Source organism: Rattus norvegicus, chromosome 18, assembly GCF_036323735.1.
Source record: "Rattus norvegicus strain BN/NHsdMcwi chromosome 18, GRCr8, whole genome shotgun sequence".
Lineage (NCBI taxonomy): Eukaryota > Metazoa > Chordata > Mammalia > Rodentia > Muridae > Rattus > Rattus norvegicus.
In genome coordinates, this window is record NC_086036.1 from 3,374,934 (window position 1) to 3,388,151 (window position 13,218).

The following is a 13,218-nucleotide window of genomic DNA, read 5'->3' on the forward strand; positions in this document are numbered from 1 at the left end:
AGACATAGCAGAGGCCACCAGGGGCTCTACCTGCAGAGAATGTTGAGAGAAGGACAGAAGGGATGACTGTAACCCAGGGCTTGCATTCAGTTTTTTAGAGGTGTCTTTGTGTGGTCCTGCCTTCTTGAAGGAAAGGGGACATTTGTCTGGAGGTGTGACTGGAGGATGGGAGGAAAGGGAACCTGATAATATAGAGATACAAGCTCTTGGTCAGCTTCGACATTTACAACCACCCTTAAACATGACTGAGAAGGTAGGCTAATGGCTCCCAGGATGCCATCAATCACTGGGAAGGAAGACAGTGGACTTCCTGAGGCTGTCCCTCCCTGTTCCTTTCACTAGTGAGGCTTCTTGAGGTCACCCACTGATGCCACAGTTTGTCCTGAGAAAGTGGGTGGGGGAGTGTGAGTATTGTCCCCCTGTGTTTCCCACAGCATTGTTGACAGCCAAAAGGTGGACACAAGCCACGTGTTCACTGGAGTGGCAGGCCTAGGGTATGGTGACACCCATGCCAGGGTATCATTCAGCCTTCAGAAGAAGGGAGTCGCCCCAGGACAGACAGCCACTCCACCTCTCTCCCTTGTCTTTTAAAGTCAGATGAAACTGTGGAAGTGTTAGGGTGGCAGCCAGTGGCTGGAGGAGATGGGAAACTAGTGTTTGGTGGGTACAGAGGGGTTGGGGCGATGCAATAGGCGATAAATGGTAGCGAGGGCTGTGCGGTAGTGTGCGTGCATGCCTCAGTCCCAGTAAGCAGCACACTTGGACGTGGTCACAATGGTAAGCATGACTATGTTTCACCATAGCAGATCTGGATGAACAGCGGCACTGTGGCTCAGGCTTGTGGCAGAGCCTGGAGGAAAACAGCTCACCCATTCTCTTGGTGTGTTGAATTCCCTGCTTGGATCATCCGGTGCCCTCTGCTGCAGCTCCCAGCAGAATTATTTAGCTTCCCATGCTACAGTCTTTCTACTGGGCTGCAGTTTCCTACAGACTTGATCACATCGTGGAGCACACGTCATCTCTCACCTGCTTCTAAGACAGCTGCCTCTCTGATGGTGGCACCCCAGAACTCTAGGGGTAAAGCTATCCCCAGCCCAGCCCAGCCCAGCCCAGCAGCCCAGCATTCTTAGGTTTACTGCTTAACCCCAGTCATTTCTTCTCACCCGAGCAAAGCTTAGATTGCACCCCCACCCCCAACCCCCTTGGCAAAGTCACTTCCAATGGAAACAGCTTTGAAGCTGAAGGTGGAAGAGCTTGCTTTCGGCAGACGCGGCTGGAAAGAGCTTCGCTTCTTTTGAAGCAAACTTTAGGAGGAATGGCAAGACGTTAAAAGGAGCAGAAGGGAGATCGGCGCTGGAGTAAGTACTAAGGGGGTTTGAAGTAGTGTGATACTCAGAGACTCTCAGACACTTTTGGAAACCAAATGTTTGCAGAGGTAGATATGCTAATTATGTGACTTGATCATGGTATCTATCAAAGCATGGTACTATTTCTCTATAAATACGTAGACAGTATGTGTGTGTGTGTGTGTGTGTGTGTGTGTGTGTGTGTGTGTGCATGTCTGTGTGCGCATGTCTGTGTGCGCATGTGTGTGTGTGGGGGGGAGACAGGGAGAGAGAGAGACAGAGACAGACACAGACACAGACACAGACAGACTCTAATCATCTCCCGTAATGATTAGGGCCTGCTTCTCTGTGTAGTATAGACAGCTCCCTGCAGGGTGAGTGAGTCTTGCCTGGATGAGTTCTTTATGTTGGCCTTCAGACTGACTCAGCATAGGGAGCCACTATCAGAAGGGGCAGCAAGCCCCAGTGAGGGGACAGGATGGTGAGACAGCCTTCTGTCCCTGCCAGCTCCCCTCTCTCTAAAAGAGCCCTCACGTTTTCCTGGAGACACTGAAGGGCTGCTTTGCAAGGCACAGCGTGTGCACCTTTTAAAAACGGGACCTCAGACATATCCCTTCTCTTGGCTCTTGGCTCTGACCCTGTGGGAGCTTCACTTTCTCCATCTGCAAAGTGAAACTCAAGGGCGCTCACACTGAGATGCTCTGAGAAGTTAGCACTACATTGTCAACTCGTAGCAGAAGGCTTGATACATCCATCTCATCCCCCCTGAGGAACCAACACAGGATTGGTTCCGATGCCCTCCTTAAAACCTAAGTGCTGTATTAAGTAAGGACTGTGTGACCACATGAAAAATATGACTTCTCTGCCTCACCTGCCCCCTGGAGGGGCCACACCTGCCCCCTGAGGGACTGATGGACAGGGCTGTTTCTGAACCTTACCGGTGTAGGAGTTCCATGTCTCCCTAGTTGACCTGCGACATTTCAGCACGCTTTCATTGTGCTAATAGCTGACACCGAGGCCCGAGAGTTCTATGAACTCAGGACAAATGAGTTCCCGATGAGTACAAGGCCTTAAAGCCCAAGCTTATTTAACAGGCACAGTTCAGCGTCAGGATGAGTCTGATGTCTCAGGGCTCCGAGGCCTCACCTTTAAAGGGCTTTGAAAACCCAGACCGAGCTTGAAACAAGAACCAGAGGCAGGGGCAGCTGTGCTTTGCAGGAGAAAGGTTGAGAGCCTTTCCCATAAGGAAAACAAGAACAGAAAACAAACTCCTGCACTCTCACACAGATTTGATAATGCTTATGGTGTGTGTGTGTGTGTGTGTGTGTGTGTGTGTGTGTGTGTGTGTCCGTCCGTCCGTCCGTCCGTCCGTATGTCTGTCTGTCTGTCTGTCTGTCTGTCTGTGTGCGCAATGCACACTCAAGGTGTGCCTGGGCATGATTTTCCCACCCTGGTTAACGACCTGACTCAGGTTCATCCCCACACCAGCTTCCAGGAAGTCTTGGATTACCTCCATGTAATCACCCTCAGGCTGGGCTGGGGGCCTGTCCTGCCTCTGGCACCTAGAGAACAGCATTTACTCTAGTTTATTTTTTAATTCTCTTGTAATTGCGTCTGCCAATCAGATCATTCACTGTCCTTGTGCCCCTGCTGCCTTGTAGTGGGTGCTTGATCCAGTAGGACGTGTGGCTCATAAACAAATGAAAAGTTTAACTTCTGGTGATTTTTTTTTTTAACCCCAGAGCAGAAGGAGGTTGATGGAGCCCTTTTCATGGTGTGTGCTGTTCTTTTCTGCCTTGCCTGTTTTTAGACATGCCAATTTCTTGGTAAAGCTACCTAAAGCCCATCTTGCAATCCCCATGTTTCCGTTGAGTATGGCTAAGTGGTATTTCTCCTTGCAACTCTTAGGTATCTACCCATTTTCCAGATGTGGGTCTTATCTCCCACTCTTGTCTTTCAGCTTTCCTCTCAGCTCTCTTGTCACTTACTGTCGCTCTAGAGACATGGACTTAGCCTGTGAGTCACAACCCCCTTTGGAGGTCCAATGACCCTTTCACAGGGGCTGCATATCAGATACTTACATTATGATTCATAACCAGAACTAGAGTTATAAAATAGCAATGAAATAACTTTAAGGATGGGGTCACCCAATACCAGGAGAGGTATTAAAAGTCACAGCATTAGGAAGGCTGAGAACCACTGTGGTGGAGCCTGGCCTGGGCCCCACAGAACACAGGCAAAAGTTTCTACAGGTGTGGAACACCCATCTGCTGCCCACACCATTAGAACCTGAGGTCCCATACTCCTCTAATGCTAACCTGCATCTGAAGCCCTGTCTGGTGACCATTAAGGAACGTTGTAACCAGTATGTGGTGCTTAGAACAATGACCAAAGTCTCTCATTCTTCTCTTCATAGCTTCACCCTGAAACCGTGCACATTAGTGCATCTGTGGTGATGGGGACAGTGACAGCTTGCTTGGTGTCCTAGTTTTAGTTTTACTGCTGTGAACAGACACGACACCATGACCAAGGCAACTGTTATAAGGACAACATTTAATTGGGCCTGGCTTACAGGTTCAGAGGTTCAGGCCATCACCATCAAGGTGGGAGCATGGCAGTGTCCGGGCAGGCATGACGCTGGAGGAGCTGAGAGTTCTACATCTTGTTCTAAAGGCAAATAGAAAAGACTGGCTTCCAGGCAGCTAAGACGTAGGTCTTAAAGCCCAAGCACACAGTGACACACCCACTTCAGCAAGGCCACAGCTCCAAATAGTGCCACTCCCTAGGCTGAGCATAGTCAAACCACCACATTCCACTCCCTGGCCCCCTTAAGCTTGTCCAGACACAAGAGTCTAGGGAGGCCACACCTAAGCATAGCATAATTTAAAACTACATAGAGTCCCCATAGTCTATAACAATCTCAACAAGGGTAAAAGTCCAAAGTTCGAAGTCTCTTCTGAGAGTCATCCAATCACTTAACCGTAATCCCCTAAGCAAGACAGGAAAGCAGCTGGGCAAACTCCAAACGCTACATCTCCTCTCTGATACCAAAGCCGTCTTCAGGTCTCCAACTCCTCCTCCATCTTCGTTGACTGCGTCAAACTTCTTTCTCCCAGGCTGGTTCCACTCCCTATTAGCTTTCTTCAGCAGATAGCCCACGGCTCTGGCATCTCAAACATCTTGGGTTCTCCAAGGTAACCTCAGCGTTACAGCTTCTTGTTCCAATATCTGGGATCCACACATGATCTTCTGGGCTTCTCAAAAGGGCTGGCTTCACTTCTCCAGCTCTGTCCTCTGTAGCACTCTAGACTCTGGTGGACTCCACTCCGCTGCTGCTTCTGTTCTTGGTGATCCTCCCATGGTACTGGCATCTCCAATACACTGGACTCTTAAATGCTGCGCTAGGCTTCACCAATAGCCTCTCATATAGGCTTCCTTCTTGTGCTAAGCTTCAACATCTTTGCGTGGCCCCTTCAGTCCTGAGCTGTCAGCTGTAACCGAAGCTGTACCTTCACCAATGGCCTTCCATGGCCTCTCACAGTGCCAAGCCTCAGCTGTTCTCTGTGAGATCCCTTCATACCTTCAAACCCAGTACCACCTGGGGGTGACTCTTACACATTACCAAGTCCAGCTGCAGCATGAGGTAGAACCTTGACTATCTCTGGAGCACAACTTCTTTGTGCTCCCAAAAGACACTTCCCAGAAGATTTCACCTCAGTGATGCTGATCTCTTCCTCAGCTCCAGCTGACCAGCGTCAATTGTCCCAGGAGTCTCCTTTTCCTCTTGACTGTAAAGCCAGAGCCACATGGCTGAAGCTGCAGAGTTCTGCTGCCTTCAGGAGCTGGAACATGGCCCCCTTGTTCTATTACATTATCACCAGCTTTCTGTTTTCCAGCTCCTTCACTGCCTAAGCTTGGCTGTCTTGGCTCTTGCTCTGTAGATTGACCTTGAACTTAGAGATCTGCATGGCTCTGTCTCCTAGGATTAAAAGTGCACCACTTTGCCTGAACTTACTTTGAGGTCGCCATTCCCTTAGGATTCTACTTCCTAGTGTCCCTTTAATACTAGAACCATATATTGTATTCTTTTCTTTTCTTTTTCTCCTTTTACTTTAATGTCTAGTAAATAAGTTGGCAGTAAAAGCAGACCAAGTTGTGGAGGTTAGAATTCAGCAAAGAGCCCAACCCCATCTGTCTGCACTCCAGTATGGTCCTTCCAGGACTTAGAAGTATTCTCCCCAAAATCAGGACTACGAAAAAAAAAAAGATGGCCAGTTCCTTTCGGGTTGAGGTGGTCAGAGGTGAGATGCACCAGTCTCCTTCCCCACGACCTTCTTTCTACAGTGAGAGCACTCCCTTTTCTCTTCGTTCTGTTCAGAAGGCCCTTGCCTTCTTCTGCTTTCTCTGCCTGCAGCTCTGGATGACTCCTCATGCTCATGGCGGCTGGCCTAGAAGGCCAACCAGGCTGTAGCCATTGTTTGGTATAAACTCAGAGTCAAGTCTTGTTGGGGGAGGTGCCTCCAAGTGTAGACCGTACGCCCCTCCTGCCTCACAACTGTCTTCCCCCCTTATGCAATGGAAGAGGTTACAGAAGAGCTCATACCAGAAGAACATGAAGCCAGTGGAGAGTGCAGCCTTCATCAGACTGGGGACAGACCCTTGAAGAACCTCTGTGTGGAGATGTCTAGGAGGTCCCCATAGCTCTGCAGCCAGCGAAAGGCAGATAGGATATGTTCAAACCCACCCACCTGTAGGGGCTTCTTGAAGAGGTCCAGGGGATATGTAAGGATCTTGCTGATGACTCCAGATCCACAGCTACAAAGCAGGTTTTTAAGGTTCCCTGTTTGCTTCTGTCTGTAGGTATGACCCAGTCATAGGCATGGTTCAATAATGAGTGGCAGCAGGAGAACTGCAGGCCCATAGAGGGGAAGATGGTGATCATGGTGGGGGTCAAGCCTTTGTAGAAGATGAAGGGGCCCTTGGTCCTATACATGGTCCGTATGGCCTCTTGCAGATTGTTATAGATCCGAGCTGCTAGGCAGGTGTGTAGCACATCCACAGGGTGCACGGTGAGGGTGGCTGTACCGGCAGACAGGCCACCATGTACAAAGTGCACTGAGAATTGGTGGGTTTGATTACAAGTTGGCTCGGTAAAGCAGTTCAGTCAGTTCTTCAAAGGCCAAAAATTGGACCTCTCCGTAGCCTATGGACAGAATCTGGGCTGGAACATGTCCTTTCCAGGACGCTCTTGGACCCTCCTCTTACAAAATATGCTTGGCCGCCTGGAAGATTCTGTGGTATTTGGCATTGGGGTCACTTGGACACAGGTGTTCAATCTGGAGCTGGAAACAGATCTCGATGACGTTCGAAAGGCTGATCAGGACACAAGTGACAAATCCTGACACTGATCCTGCCGCCACCACCTCCACCATTGCCTTTGGCACCATAGCCAACCATCCCTGCCTCTGGTCCAGGAGTAACAAGCTGACACTTCAGTCTTGGCCCGGCTCCTTAGCTCTCCCTCCCTCTCAGTGCAGCCCAACAGCGAAACTTAACTGCCTGTTTTTTTCTTTTTAAGCTGTTTCATCAAAAACACTCTCCATGAGACGAAACCACAATACAGAGCCTAAACTGGGTTGTTTTGAGACCTCCTTTGTCAAAGCAATTAATCTGATTTTCTTCAACTTAGATTTAGCCTCAGGCTGACTCCAGACAAGGGTGAAAAGCAGCCACATTCTTCAGGAAAATACCACAAAAACAAGTCTCTAGGCCACATACTGAAATTGTTCTCTGAAACCTCTAAGGCCAGGCTTCCACAGTTCAAATCACCTTCAGCAACAAAGTCTTCCATATTCCTATTAAGATAGCTCATTCCTACTAGGAAGCCTCAGAAAAAGCATTCCACTGCTTTCCAAACCCAAAGTCCCAAAATCTACATTCTTCCAAATAAAAGCATGATCAGGCCTATCACAGCAATACCTCAGTCCCTGGGACCAACTTCTTTCTGTCTTAGGGTTTCATTGCTGTGAACAGACAACCATGACCAAGGCAACTCTTATAAGAACATTTAATTGGTGCTGGCTTACAGGTTCACAGGTTCAGTCCATCATCATCAAGGCAGGAGCAGGGCAGCATCCAGGCAGGGGGTGGAGCAGGAAGGATGGCTGAAGAAGTTCTACATCTTCATCTGAAGGCTGCTAGGAGAAGACCGGCTTCCAGGCAGCTAGGATGAGGGGTTTAAAACCCAAGCCCACAGTGATACACCTACTCCAATAAGGCCACACCTCCTAATAGTGCTACTCCCTGGCCTAGGCACATTCAACCCATCACCCAGGGCGCAGAGGAACCATTAGTGTTACAGTAGTCCCTAATCTTTATTGCCCTCACCTCTAACATGAGCAAGCCATGCAACCTCTAAGTCTCCATCGTTCCAGTAAGAAGAAACTGAGCTCCACCTGAAGTTATCCAAGTGGCATTCTGAAGGTCTCAGCAAAGGCTTGTAGAGTCCCACAGATGGCTAATTTGTTTTCAGTGTGTGTCTTGTGCATACATAGATTTCATATATCCTACATAAATATTTTAGCAGTTCTTTTGCAGTAAACTTCACATGCCATGTGCTTGCTAAATCCAGTGAATGCTACACTTACTGTGCGCTCACGCATTATATAGCCGTCATTGCAATCTGATTTTAGAAAACTTTCATCACCTCCTAAAGAAACCCTGTAGTCACTGATAGTCCCTGTTCCCTGGCAACCTCTAATCTAATCTGCTCTCCGTCTGTGAATTTGCTGTCCTGGACGTTGTATCTCGATGGATTCCTAGTTACTGTATCTTAGCAGGATAGCCTCAAGGGTCATTTTGTAGCACATCTCAGGACTTTATCTGAGATGAGCCTTTCTTCTGAAGGCTGATTAACATTGTATTTTATTGAACATCCACCGGTTCTTGGGCTCATGGACTTGTGTAATTGTGCTGCTATGAGCATCCAGGAATTCCTGGTGAGTTTTTATGTTGACATGTTTGTGTTTATCTACAGCAATGGAACTATTGATTATATAACGTAACATGTTAGGGAATACTTAAATGAGCTTCTGTATATAACACACACACACACACACACACACACACACACACACTCTGAAGATTAGTTTTAAATGTCAACTTACTACAACCTGTATCATCTGCAAAGAGCATCTTGATTGAGACCAAGTTGGTTGGCCTGTGGCTTATCTGTGGGAGATTTTCTTGATCATTGATATAGGAAGACCCGACCCATTGTGGGTAGCATTATTCCCTAGGCTAGACCTAAACTGTAAGAGTAGAGAGAGATGTCTGTGCAAATAGGCAGCTCTTAGCTATTGACTGTGAATATGATTGTGGCAAACTGTTTGAGTTCCTGCCTTCTTCCAAAATGCTGGGTGATAATTGGAATTATATACCAAGTAAGCATCCTTTCTTTCCTGAATTGCATTTGGTGAGCAGGGGAGATCATTGTGTTTTTACAGCCACTGAAATGACTAGAACAAATATATAGTTGTATATTGTGTTTTTAAACTACAGCAAAATTAAATAAACCCTACTATTACATAGCAAAGCCTGACACAGTAGTGACCTGTGTGTTACCTAACTATGCACTAATTAACTCATGTTGCAAGAGTAGGTGAAATTTATGCAGTTTAATTCCTCTTCTCCCATCTACTAAAGTGAATTGGGTCTTAAGATGTTTGAAAGTGGTTACCGCTGGTACCTGCTCATCCTTGCCAAGAGAGATTATTCCCCTACTGTACAAACAGGGCCAAAGGAAACAAACAAAAGGTCATCCTTGCCTTCAGGTGTTTTCACATTTGTTTAAAGATCAAAAGAGGGGGCTTGAGAGATGGCTTAATGGTGAAGAACACTGGCTTCTCTTCCAGAAGAATGGGATTCAATTATTAGCACCCAATGATGCCTCAACCATATATAACCACAATTCCAAGGCACATATACACTCTCTGGCCTCCCAGGGCACCGGGTGCATATGTGGTACACTGACATACATGCAGACAAAATATTCATACAGATAAATAGTAAATAATTTAAATATCAAGGAATGTGAAGTTTTATAGCCATGATTGAGCCCTAGGTAAATATTGAAGCAATTGTGTTTATAAAGTTTGGAATTCTTTTATTTGGCTTTGGGGGGCATTGCTGTTGCTGCTTTGCGGTTTTTCTGAGGCAGGGTCTCACTACATATATAGCCCTGGTTGTCCTGGAACTCACTACATAGACCAGGCTAGCCTAGAACTCAAGAGATCTGTCTGCTTTTCCCAGTCGTGTGCCACCACACCTAGCCTGGAACTGTTTTTAATCTAATCTGTTTTATGTTTTGGAACTTGACGGAACACTTAGTTTAGGGTAGGGAAGCATTTAGCTCCTAAAAAGTTGGGGTTTTTTTTTTTTTTTTTTTTTTGTTTTTTTTTTTTTGTTTTTGGTTCTTTTTTCGGAGCTGGGGACTGAACCCAGGGCCTTGCGCTTCCTAGGCAAGCGCTCTACCCCCAGCCCCCTAAAAAGTTTGAACACCAGTGTCTCAGCTGACATGTAAATTTCAAGCTTGGACTTTGGCCTCACTTTACCATAGCTTGACCTTCTGCAGGTGTGATGAAGTGTGTGTGTGTGTGTGTGTGTGTGTGTGTGTGTGAGAGAGAGAGAGAGAGAGAGAGAGAGAGAGAGAGAGAATGAATATAATTGCACACACGCACACTTTTTTTTTTTTTTTGCACTTTTACTTGCTTGACCAGAGCTCACTAGTTCAGCAGTTTGGTGAGCCAGCTTGCTCCAGGGAACCCCTTGTTTCTTCCTCCCAAGTGCTGGCAGGCCACTACACCCACCATGGCATTTATATGGGTGCTGGGGATTTGAACTCTGGTCTTCATGCTGGTATGCCAAGCTTTTTATCTTAACACTGAGCCATGTTCTCAGCCCTCTCTGACGAAGCTCTTCTGACTCCCCAGGACTGTCCCACCCCATCCTGCTTCTCTTCTCCAGCTCTGACCACTGAGTTGTTCATGCTGTGCTTAAAGATTTATCGAAAGCCTGTATATACACTGTGCTCGTCACTGAGGGAAGACCAAATTACCCATCCTTAAGGTACCTGTAGCCAGGCTGGAGATAACTACAAGATTACAGTCACCCAGAGCACATGCTCTTAGGAGCTAGCACTTCCAGAGACTGTGGGACTTTAGAAAATGCCCAGGGTAGCTACCTGGAATAGGGGCGCTGTGCTGTGTCTGAGGATGAAGGTAGCATTTTGGTGGAAGAACAGAGGTTGTTACCAATTCTTTAGAACCAGGACTAGGTCACCTGGAGCATCTTTTCCCCTGAAGTCACTTACGAGACCAATGCTTCAGTGCCTGGTCCCTGTTCAGCTTTCGGCAAAAAGAGATAAACATAAGAAGCCAAAGAAAAGCAGGCATTTTACTTTACAAACGGTTTGCAGAAAGGAGTTGAACACTCCATATCCCTGGATAGGAACTCGGGGTGGGGAAGAAGCATACGCAATGCTCACTGCACTGCAGTAATCCGAATGGTTCTAAAAAATGAGCATTTACAGAGCTCCATCGATTTCAGATTTGCTGTAAATAACTGTGTGCTGTTTCAGAGTTGTTAAAATCAGTTGCTGCTGATGAAGGTTCCTCAGAAAAGAGACATGTCCTACCAGGAGCTAAGAGATAGAGATGTGTGTGCATGGGTGCATGTCTGCGTGTATGCAAGCTTTTAATGCTGAAGTCCTCACTGAAACGGGCTGCTTCCCCAGCACTGAGTCAGGCCATTATCAGGTATGTGACAAGAGGAACACAGAATGAAACCGGCTTCTGAGAAAATCTAGAGCTGGCCTAACCATTCTCCTGGGCTTGTGTTCCACTCCTCCTTGGGACTAGACTTTGTTCCAAGGCATTCCATGCCTCACACTCACCTGGGTCGTTCCTGTCCTGCCGCTGAGCTACTACTTGATTTTCGTTCAAGCCCTTGTCTTTACAGGCCACTCTAGCCTAAAGTCTCATCGAATGCTTTTCCCTTCTCTACTGTTTCCCTCCTACCCTCTGACCTGTCATGGCTCCCACTTGTCATCTCTGCCATCAAAGGGGAATCCGGTATGTTCCATAGAAAGAGTAGAGTTCTTTATCCATAAGGCCTGTCTGACCCTGACTTTTAAAGCCAGTACATTTGCTTTTCCTAGTTTGACCCCTCTGCACGTTTGACCAGCCTGTGTCCTCCAATCGAGGGAGGAACTTTTCTTCCTCTGCAGCTCTGAGCGATGTAGCTCACAGCCAGTGACCCTCGCTCTGCCAGCCTCCGGAGTTCCTGAGACTCAAAAGTATCCCAGGCCTCAGAGCACACGCTTTTTAATCCTGGTCCTGTGGAGGCAGAGGCAAACTGATTGCTGGGAGTCCCAGGCTAGCTGTCCCAAAATGAAACAAAACAATAACAACAATCCGAAAACCAAAAGCTGAGGAACTGGGCATATGCCTTCAATGTGACACAGTGCCTTGTCTACTTGTTTCTCAGCCCCTTGTCAGAGGGGTTTGAACCCGTCCCAGAGGGACTCACTATGTGCTTCCGATGACACGCCCATTCACTGCGATCTAGGCACTCCACAAATGTCCTGTGTCCCATTGCAGAGCCTGGGTACACAGAGTAGCCTGCAGAGGCTGACAGTGAATGTCTGGCCAGGTCGTAAATCCTGTCAAAGCTGTCTGACCTAAACAGCTAGCACTTAGTGCAACCTCACACCTTGATTTTCTAGGGTTTGGCAAGTCTGTTGAGAAACCTTCAGGCAAGAAAAAACCAGCCACGCACGGTTTGTATTCTCTAGTGACAGTTGAAATCTTTTTTAACCCACCTACAACAGTGTAGAAACATCATATTTGAACAAGCCAGTTGATGGCTCTTGGCGTTTTGATTTTAATTTGATTTCTTTGCCTGATTCGTCAGCTAGAGACTTAAAAAATGGGTTTGAAATAATTTTTTTGGCTTGTTATATTTTTTTTAAAAGTTAGAATCCTAACCACTTATTTCTTTTTTAAAAACTTTGAGATTTTTTTTTTTTGGTTCTTTTTTTTCGGAGCTGGGGACCGAACCCAGGGCCTTGCGCTTCCTAGGTAAGCGCTCTACCACTGAGCTAAATCCCCAGCCCCAACTTTGAGATTTTTAAAGACTTTCTTATATAATTTCTACATTCTCCCTTCCCTATCCTCCCTCCAAGTCTTCCCGTATACCCCTCCTCTTTGCCAAATTCATGGCCCCCATTTTCATAGTTATTTTATATAATATATATTCTAAGTATATATAGAAATATATATATATTCTAAATGTAACTTTCTAAGTCCAATGTCACCTGTTTGTATGTTTGCAGGGCTAACTGTTTGGTGTCAGATAATTAGTTAGCATACTTTTCCCTGAGGTACCTTCTCTTTTTTGTAAAACCGAACCTGATTTTCTTCCTTCATGAGGAGTCCAATAGCCCTTGGGAGTTTCTAACCACTGTTGTCTGTATTTGGCATGGCTCTGAGTTCAGGAGAGTCCGCTGGAATCTAGAAAGGAGGTTGGTACACACAGTAAGCCAGCTCGGAGTCCTTTGCCCAGTGATTGACTAGCGGGGAGGGCATGGGCTTGGCTGGGTCTGAAACTGTTGACCCAGCACATGCAGAACATCAGTGTCCTGTAGATTCCAGCTACCCTGTGGCTTCTTACACTCTTGTTACTAGGTGAGCAGCTGGAGGCTGTGCTCAGTTCGGAACACTTTGGATGACGTTTAATATCTATAGCAATCGGGCAAAGCATGCATTTGATGAATGCCAGAAAAGGCCATTTCGCTTTGCAACTTAAGTCCTGT

The 13,218-nt window shown here is 46.9% G+C and overlaps 1 protein-coding gene and 1 pseudogene across 4 annotated transcripts in view; one reads left to right on the top strand and one right to left on the bottom strand.

Annotated features, from left to right (window-relative positions):
- Window positions 1-13,218, top strand: part of Cables1 (Cdk5 and Abl enzyme substrate 1) — a 106,276-nt gene that overhangs the window by 25,253 nt on the left and 67,805 nt on the right. The window lies entirely within an intron of this gene.
- Slc25a19-ps1 (solute carrier family 25 member 19, pseudogene 1) lies at window positions 5,781-6,778 on the bottom strand (annotated as a pseudogene).